Genomic DNA, 10523 nt, shown 5'->3' with positions numbered 1-10523 from the left:
TAGATATGTTTATAAACTGAGATATAATTCTAATACCATAAAATTGACCTTTTTAAAGTGTATAGTTCAGTGGTCTTCAGTATATTCTCCTAGTTGTACAACCATCACCAGTATACCATTCCAAAACATTTTCATCATCCTGAAAAGCAACACTGCACCCATTAGCAGTCACTCTCCATTCTACCCTTCTCCCGAGAACTGCAGCAAGTACCCATTAATGTCTATGAATTTGCCTTGTCCTGGACATTTCATATAAACAGAATCATACCATATGTGCTCTTTGATGTCTGGTTGTTTCCTGTAGTTTAATGTTGTCAAGGTTCACCATGTTACATCATGTATCAGTACTTCATTTCTTTTCAGGGCTGAATAATGTTCCATTGTATAGAGCTACCGTATTTGTTATCCATTCATCAGTTGACGGATATTTCCACTTTTTGATGGATTCACTTTTTTTATTATAGATTTCCACATTTGGCTATATGAATTAATGCTGCTATGAACACTGACATACAAGATCTTGTGTACATGTATGTTTTCAGTGCTCTTGGGTATATATCAGGGAGTAGAATTGTTGGATCATGTGGTAACTCTATGTTTAAATTTTTGAGGAACTTCCAGGCTTTTTCCAAAGTAGCTGCACCATTTTACATTCCCACCGGCAATGTATGAGGGTCTTGATTTCTCTGCAGCCTCACCAACACTTGTCATTGTCTATCTTTTTGACTATGTATATTTCAGTGGGTGTGAAGTGATATCTCATTGCGGTCTTGATTTGCATTTCGCTAAAGACTAAGCGAAGGCTTATTGGACCTTTGTATATCTTCTTTGGAGAAATGTCGATTCAAATCTTTCGTCCATTTCTAATTGGGTTACTTGTCTTTTAACTGTTGAGTTGTAACAGCTCTTTATATATTCTGGATACAAGTCCTTTATCAGATATATGATTTGCAAATAATTTCTCACATTTTATGAGTTGTAATTTTACTTTCTTGAGAACGTCCTTTGAAGCACAAGAGTTTTTAAGTTTTGATGAAGTCCTTTTTTTTTTTTCCTTTTGTTGTTTGTGCTTTTGGTGTCATACACTATAAAGCCACTGCCTAACCCAAGGTCACAAAGATTTATGCCTGTTTTCTTCTAAGATTTTTATAACTTTTAGCTCTTACATTTGAGTCTTTGATCCATTTTGAGTTAATATTTTATATGACATGAGTCCTACTTCATTCTTTTGCCAACTTTCTTTTTGTGACACTTTCAATCTGTTTACAAGACTGCAACCCTCACATCATTTACCTCAATAGAAGTCAGACCTTCAAAGTAAGAGAAACAGGTACTATTCTTAACAAAATGAAATTACTTGGGAGGCAGTAACAGGGCAGGGGTGACAAGCACAATTTCTGAAGCCAAACTCCACCTCAATTCTACTGACGGCTGTGTGACTTTGAGTCAAGTTATCCTCTGGTCTGTACTCAGCTCCTCCTTATTTTAAAATGAGGAGAGAAAAAATAGTGTCTTTGGAGAGTTGTAAGGATTATATGAGTTATATAGCAAAGCCCTAGAACAGAGCATGACCCACTGTAAACACCCAGTACATGTTAGCTATTATTATCAGGAAAGATCTGATTATATTAAGCCTAGGGCTATGGTTTCCAAAGAAATATAGGTCTCAGAGTAAGAGTGAATAGAGCCTGAATGGATGACGTAGCTTCTATGACAACATCTCTGATTTTCCCCCCAACTGGGGACCACCTGATGTTCATGGTCATCTTTCTCAGGGTACAAGTCACTCTCTGTTTAGTGTTCTACAGACTTGCAAGTTTATTGAAGACAAATTCTAAACAGGTGCCAAATTTCCATCACACACACACAAACACACACACACACACACACACACACCATTTTGGCTTGAATTTATTCAAGTAATGCTCTACTCTCTTAGACTCAAAGCAGCTTTATAAGAGCAAAGTAATCTTTCTCTGTAGGGCTTTTGTTTCCAGGTCATTTTAGCAACAGTATTAGAAATACTTTATAAACTTTGTCAGATGGCAGGATTAATTCCCTCAGTTTCAATTTTTTTCAGGAATTTCCTACACATTTCATAAATTTCCAAAGACACCATTCAATCCATGTAAACCGACATCATAAACAACTGTAAGTCTATCTTCCAAGGCATTTCATTTTTACTGTCAATCCCTAATTATCCAGGTTTGGAGATGTCTCCATTCTAAGGTGATTTCCCATCTGTTAGAAAGCTTCTGGAACATTTTCCTCCCTACGCTCACAACTATCCCATCAATTAGTGTGTGCTTAGCAACTGCAAATGACTTTTAATATTAGCATATGCAAAATATAATTAGATGAGAAACCTTCTGGGATCGAATCATAAACTGAGTGATTATTGAATTCTGACCCTGTTTTAACAAACATGGGGATCGGGTCATCCAGAAGAACGCTGTTACCCTTTCACCTGGAAGGTGAGTTACTCTCATTCTACGATGCTGCTTTGGCTTAAAGCAGGTTTCAGAATCCCTCTGAAGAATTCCTTTCAGACTCTGTTGGTTAGCTGTAGACACACACTTCAATATTGGATACCTTTTCTGAAAAAAACCAAAAATGGGTTTATTCAGCTTGCTCGTTTGCCCAGTCCGCCCTCAACTGAGCACAACACTTGTCCAGGGGCCAGTGTGCTCATTCATTTTTCCCTGGACACCTCTTGTGAGTCATTTTAGTTCAAACAGAGCTGTGTCTGCAGGTCCTGTTTCATCCCAGAGCCCAAGCTGAGAGCAAAGCAGCCTGAACTCCACCCTCGGGACATTCCTCACTCAAGAAAACACATTTTCCTCTTCCAAACGGAATTCAGGAAGAATAGACTAGGGTCTCTCTGAGCTAATAAAAGAGTAGAACCGCTGGGTGAGGTGAGACCACAGGCCTCTGCCAACGGGACAGCCCATCCTCCCTGAACCTCTTCCTCTGGTGTTTCCCCGTCCTTATCCTCCCAAGGGGCTGTTTTAAGATCTAATTTCTCCAGTCTCAGTAAAGCCGCATCCTAGTGGTAGCCTCAGTGGAGATGGGGGTGGGGGAGAGCAGGCAATGATTCTTGGCATAATAATATCTGACAAAAGTGAGGCATTGAGAAGTGACTTCAAAGGCCAGGTGAGGCTATCTGCATTCAGCCTCCTGCAGCTGCAGGAAATGAGCCCGGGCTGCCAAAGACACTAAGCCACAAAGGGCTCTCCGTTAAAAAATGGAACAGCTCCAACTGACATATGGGACATACCTGTTGAGCTATTCACCTGGCCTGCAACACCACGGCGGCACAAGACTTCTGCACAAGACTTCTGCATACTGAGCAGTTATCAGTGGGGCTACACAATGAGAGCTTCTGTGCAAGCAGGGCAGCCAACCATCCCCGTTCGTCTGGGGCTGTCCCAGCGTCAGCCCTGAGGTCCTGTGTTTTCAGGAGCCACCCTGTTACCACCAGCTCTCTGCAACTGGCCTGCTCTTCCTCCTTCGCTTTATCCCAAATGGGCTAGGACAAGCAAGGAGGCCAAAAACTAGCGAAGAGATAAGGAAGAGCAGCGTGGGCATTCCCTGAAGCAGAGCTTTCTAGATCTTCAAGAGCTTTGACTAGTTAGATCTAGTGCAGTCCTCAGGGAGAGAAAGCCCCTTCTTTTATTGTTTTTCAGCCAGGGACCCACAGTCTCATTGAAGCCACCAGTCCATATTCTGGGTTGATTCGTACACCTTCTATCAGCTTAATGGAAGAGACTCCAACCCAAAGTTTCCGTAAGTTTGGTCTTCAGACCATCTGCATTAGAATCACCTAGTGAGGCTGATAAAATCTAGGTCTCTGGGCCCATCCCATGTCTGCTGGATCAATTCACTAACAGTACAGTTCAGAAATCTCCTTTTCTTAAGAAAGCTCTACATGTATTAACGTCAGAGAACTATTGTCCAGACTGCTTCTTCTTCCCATGCCCTCGCTCGCACCCTCACCCTGTTGCACGCAGGGCTCAACAAGCATTCAGTATCAGGAATCCTCAAGTTAAGCAAAATTAGAAAAGAATGAACTCAATTTGGGGCCGCCCTGCCTTTTTCCAGCCTTCTAAATCCCCTCACTCCTCTCTCAGCAACCCATTATGTTTGGCTGCCCCACGGCTAGAAAAAGCTCACCAAGGCGTGCCCTATTCTGAAGGGTTGCTGTATTCCAAAATTACTCCAATTTCTCCTCCCTCAACCATCGAATCTTTTATTCAGCAGTACATTGCAGTTTGCTGTTAGGAAAGCAATCTGGATGAATTAATTCATACTTAGGGCAAAATAACTGATACAACATCTTACTCTTATTGAGGAGGAGGAGTTACTGACTAATAATGGCAATCTGGGGAAAATATTTTTGGAGTTTATAGGGTTCTTCCTTAAATCAGTGCTTTCTGCTGACATCCCTGACTGGCACAAAATCTTCCTGATTTGGCAAAGAAAACTCCTAAGATAGCTATTACATCACTCCTTATATCATGCGCGTACGCCTACAGGAAGTGATTAAAGCAGGGTAGGCAGACATGGGCCTACGTCCTGGCTCTATCACCACTTATTGGTCATGTCACACTGGGCAACACACATAACCTTTTGCTCATAAAACTGGAGATAACTGTAACATTTATTTCAAAAGGCTGTTAGATGTCAGTGAAATAATTGTTTCAAAGTACCTGGCATCTGGTAGTTAACAAATAATTATTAGCATTATAAAAGTATGTACATAAAAACTATTCTTCCAAATCATTTTGCTGTATTCAACTACACAAAACTATGCTTGTGTGATTAGTCTCCATGCTTAATTGTTCAGACAGCCTTGGCATTCATTTACAACTCTGAAAAACAAGGGAAAGCATTGGTCATAATCAACCTGATTTTGCATTAGACAAGTAGAGATTTGTAGAATTAGTCCAGTTTACCAAATGATCCTGTTCATTGTCTAAGAGCATCATGGTTACTGCTGCTAATTTCCTCCTGGTCTTTCAGCCTTTAAAATACACTCAAGGTCATGGTCACTGAGACTACTGCCTCATTGGCTACTGCCAGTAGGTAGTACCACCATAGCAAAAGCATAACTGAGCATGCTGTTGGATGCGGGGTATTGGGAAGTCTAATGGTCCAGGGTCAGCTCCTCTTTGCCAGCCCCCCACCCAGGGTCATGGTGACTCTCGCCATAAAGGACCGAGTTGGAAGAAGCATCAAACTGGCTTCTTCACATAGGAGAAACTGAGACAGTTTCACATTGCTGGGGTAACTAATGCCACTCTCCCAACTCACACTAAACACCTAGAAAATGTGCCCATTTTCTGCTGGGAATTTCCAAGACCAAGAAGAGATGGACACATACAAGAAATGTCCTTCTGAGGTAGAGAGAGTTGATGGCCTTTGGTTTCCTACCAAGCTCAACATGAGGTGGCCCAGAAGGTAAACCTGAGGGGCTCCTCCAGGAGACAAAGAGAAGTAATTTTTTAAATAAATGGGCCATCAACCATGATTACAAGGTAAAGAAATTCATAGTAAATATTCAATGCACAGCTAACAGGAAAACCAAAAGAGGGGTCAGGGTTCAACAAGATTGCAGCGCAGGAGGTAAGCCAGACCAGAGGCAATGGATGACGACAAAAACACAAGAATGACACATTAAGAGAATTAGAAAAAATAATAATGGGACAGAATGCCTGCCAGGAAAACAGACGGTGACTACTATTATTCCAGACACTGTAAGTAAATAAAATGAAATGAAATTACCAAAAGTAAATAGCACACCACTATCCATGACTTCATGATATTCTTATAGATCTATGCCGACTTGATTCTATGTATTCAATTGAGATTAAGCCTTCAAATCTGTTCAAAAGCAATTCAATAACAAAATTCAAAGGAGAACACACTTTGTCATCTCTGGTTACAATATATAAACAGAGCTCGCAGATGTGAAGAACAGTGGCTGGCCTAGGAATTTTCATAATCAGGTTACGCAGCACTAGTGGAACTATTTCTAGGAATCCAAGCCAAGCTCTAAAGGCTATAATTCAAGGTAATATGGAATAATTAGAGAAAGACATTTTCATTAGCATGAAGCTTTAGACTTGTGGCCAAAGATTTGAAAGAAAATGCAAAATCCAATCAGATAGAATAAAATGACTATATAATGCTGCCAAGAGTTAAAGAAATGCAGAACGCAATCAAGCGCAGAGGAAATTAGTTGCAAGCTGGATGAGGATGCAGATGTACGCATGTCTACCCAATTCAGATGAAAGAAGGGCATAAGAACATCAACCCATCAGACCAAGGTTGAAAATCCGGCACATCTGAAGGGTATGGACTGCTGCTGTTGTCATAGCAACTATATAGGGCGCAGCCTCCTGTTGTCAAAGTGATGACAAAACGGACTTATTGACAATTCAGAAAGACCCTGGACATATATGCCTCCCCAAACCCAAATCTCTGCCAGATGAACAACTATATGGGAGCCCAGTCACCTTAACAATTAGCAATGGCAACCTCAGACTACCTCACATAATAGATCTTTTTCTGGTAGTGAGCGTGTGTATCTGACAATCCTGGGAAGATTTGGAATGCAATATAGAGATACTGAAGTAAATAGAAGCAACAGTATTAGTATTTTGGGGTTAAATCCAGAATAATCTTTGTACATCAGGTATTAAACTGTACAGATTTCTTGAGAATCTGACATCTTTGAGAATGTGCTAGACTGTAACTGATTTTAGACCTGTGATTGAGTAGAAGGTAAAAATATGAGTATATTTTCATATATCCAGTATTAGAAACGGTATTAGAGTGTGTAGAAGAATGAGAAATCCACTGTATTTATAAGTTTAATTTTTATCTTTACAAGGATTATTTAACTACTTAAAGTGTTGTTTGCTAAGGTCTTTAGGTTTACTTCAGTAGGCATTTGAAGTGATTAAAAAGACTGGCTCTATTAACTTACAAAAGCAACCTAAAAAACGTGAATAAGTTATAAACTAAATCAATTAATGGGAATTTAGTCTGTTCATCTTGAATTTATTGACCATTATTAAAGTAAACACCCAAAACTTATTTGTTTATATATTTTACATTACTTGCTAGATAGATATGTAAAATAATAAGCTATTTTAGGTACAATAAAGGCATAACATAAAAATAAACATAGTTTTCAACCTTTATAAATCAATAGTAATTAAATAATATTTATTTAAAACTAGTATTAATTTTAGTCCTGCCAAAATGCATAACCAGAATCTAATCATGAGGCATCAACAAACAAATGAAAAATAGGGGGCATTCTACAAAAACAAAAAGAAAAAAACTGATCTATACTCCTCAAAAATGTCACTGTCACAAAAGAAAAGAAAGCACTGTTCCAAATTAAAGGAGACTAAAGGGATATAATTCAATAAAATGCAGGATTGGAGATTTCCTTTCACAAAAATTACATTATTGTTTCAATTAGTAAAATCGGAATGAGGTCTGTAGATTAGATAGGACCACAGTATCAATATTAATTTCCCAATTTTGACAAGTATATGGTATTTGTATGTAAGGGAATGCCTTTGTTTTTAGGAAATACGTGGTTAAGTATTCAGGGACAAAGAGACATTATGTCTACACTTATCTCAAAGGTTCAGAAAATAAAAATAGAAAGACAAAAGGATAAAACAAATGTACTACAATGTCATTTGGAGAATATGAGTGGAAGGTATACAGAGAAAGGATTAAAGTATGTTAAGCTTTCCTCTACTCCGAACTCAAAGTCAATTACATCCCTTGAACGAGGGCTCTGACACCAAGAATGTGGGCAGCCCACAGCAAATGCCTGCCCCAAGTTTTGACCCAAAGTTGGGGTTCAGAATTATTACCCCCTTCAGCAGAACTACTCTTCTGGAAAATCTCTCTCTTGACCTAACAGCAAAATATCTAGGTAGAAAGCAGGTCCCACCCCTGTTATCCACATTGCAACGCCAGCCAGGCCAGGGCTAAAGAGTTGTGAATCACTCTTTGTAACAGCACAAAAGACCTTATTCAGTGGGGAAACTTGGAGGAACAGCAATTCTCTTAGCATTCTCCTTGGTAATATAACCCATCATTCCTAAGCATTCCCTATTGGTGGTGTTCCCAATGTACACTTATCTGACTTCAGATGTGCCTGGCCCTTCTCTGAGACCCTGACCAGACAGACCAATCCAATACAGCTTCACCCTGGGTCATATCAGCCCCATCCGTTAGCACGACCTGAGTCACCCTGTGTTCTGTAACCTCGCAGACTCCGCTGGCCCTACTCTGAGGACATTCCGCATGACAACACCACAGTGGTTGTGATTGCCTTCCCTCTCACCCCAGGGCACAACTAACTACCCAGGGGCATAACTGAGGGCTTCGGACGAAAGAACGGAAAACAGGAGTCAACCGCTAGCTGTGAAACAGAGACTAAGGCAGACAAAGAAATTTTCTAACAGAGTCAATTACTAAAAATCAAAATGAACACATAAGGGAATTTGCAGTACCCCTTTCTCTAAATTGTTTAAAGTCATGGGAGAATATTTTTACTCTCAATATTTCAAACGTTCCCATGTCTGAAACCAGGAGACAAAGTACATAACCTTGACGTGCTTATACATTTGTGAATTTCAGACTAAGGAGCTGTGTGTGTGTGTGTGTGTGTGTGTGTGTGTGTGTGTGTGTGTGACTGAAGCATAAGAATACACAATTAGGGCCGGCCCAGTGGCTCAGGCAGTTAGAGCTCCATGCTCCTAACTCTGAAGGCTGCCGGTGGGATTCCCACCTGGGCCAGTGGGCTCTCAAACACAAGGTTGACAGTTCAACTCCTTGACTCCCACAAGGGATGGTGGGCTCCGCCCCCTGAAACTAAGATTGAACACGGCACCTTGAGCTGAGCTGCCACTGGGCTCCTGGATGGCTCAGTTGGTTGGGGCACATCCTCTCAACCACAAGGTTGCTGCTGGTTTCGACTCCCGCAAGGGATAGTGGGCTGTACCCCCTGCAACTAACAACGGCAACTGGACCTGGAGCTGAGCTGCGCCCTCCACAACTAAGACTGAAAAGACAACAACTTGACTTGGAAAAAAGTCCTGGAAGTACACACTGTTCCCCAATAAAAGTCCTGTTCCCCTTCCCCAATAAAATCTTTAAAAAAAAATACACGAATAGCTTCACATTTTATTGATTCAACAAGTATTGACTAAGTACTTATATGCATAAGGGAAGCTGGGAAAGGAGGGGCTTCCAAAAATATGCAGACAGGGAGATGAAAATTCTAACACGAACAGTGCTTTATTAATGACAGTTGACCCTTGAACAGCACAGTTCAAACTGTGTGGGTCCACTCACAAATAATTATTTTCCAATAAACACTGTAAATATATTTTCTCTTATGAATTTCTTAATAACAGTTTGTTTTCTCTAGCTTATTTTATTGTAAGAATATGGTATATAATACACGTAACATAAAATATGTGTTAATCAACTGATTATGTTATCGGTAAGGCTTCCCGGTCAACAACCAGCTACTAGTAGTTAAGTATTGGGGGAGGTCAAAATTTATACAAGGATTTTCAACTGCACAGGCTTGGCACCCCTAACCCCCAAGTTGTTCAAGGGGCAACTGTACTTAACACAACAGTTCAATGAAATAAGCACAACCAGCCTCATTTTCCAAGTAAGAAGTGTAAAGGAAAAGTAAGAAAAACTGGGCAAATGTCAAAAAGAGGTTAAATGGCACAGCCAGAAGGCCTAATAAGCTGAAGAGTCCCCAATTAATATGTAATAATTGGGTAATCTTTTAAGCAAACCACCCCAGTTCCTATGTTATATTCCCTATCTGTTCAATAATTGAATTGAACAAGATGGCCCCTAAGGTTGCTAAAAAAAATAAATAAATAAAGCCTCAAAAAAAAAAAGTCTAGAATTTCCATACTAGGACTTAGCCCCATTATACATACATCACAAGCCAGATCAGGATAAGAAGAGAAAAAGCCTAAAATAAGGCTTTTCAGGAAAACTTTACATCTCTGTTTACTCTCTTAACACAGAAAAGGAAATGGTAACTATTCAATCAGAAAAAAGAAAAGGTTATGGTTATTCAAATGAGGTGCTGCAGAAAACTCAAGTAAGGAGAGGATCTTTGTTCTGTCTCTCTTGTGATTATTAAGAATAGTAACATTCTCTAGTGTCTGCAATGCAGAGGCAGCTGAAGCAGCACTTGTGCCCTTGGAGGGGGAAAAGGCGGCACCTACAGGGGCTGTCACTCTTGCTTTTGTATCCATCCCCTAAAGAACAAAGACACAGTCACCAGCCCTCAATTCCCCAGTCACCTTCACTTTTTCCCAGGATTAGGTAACTCCTGCAGGCTGGGCTGAAAGGGCCACTGGCACCTGGAGAAGCCTGTTCTCAGCGCCTTTTCCCTTCTGTGACCCAGGAGCCTCCCTCATGCTGCCCCACTGAAGTGACCCATACTCCCTGGC

The sequence above is a fragment of the Rhinolophus hipposideros genome, assembly GCF_964194185.1.
Source record: "Rhinolophus hipposideros genome assembly, chromosome: 1".
NCBI classification, from domain to species: domain Eukaryota; kingdom Metazoa; phylum Chordata; class Mammalia; order Chiroptera; family Rhinolophidae; genus Rhinolophus; species Rhinolophus hipposideros.
The sequence above is the reverse complement of the archived record's forward strand: the minus strand, read 5'-3'. Positions refer to the sequence as shown.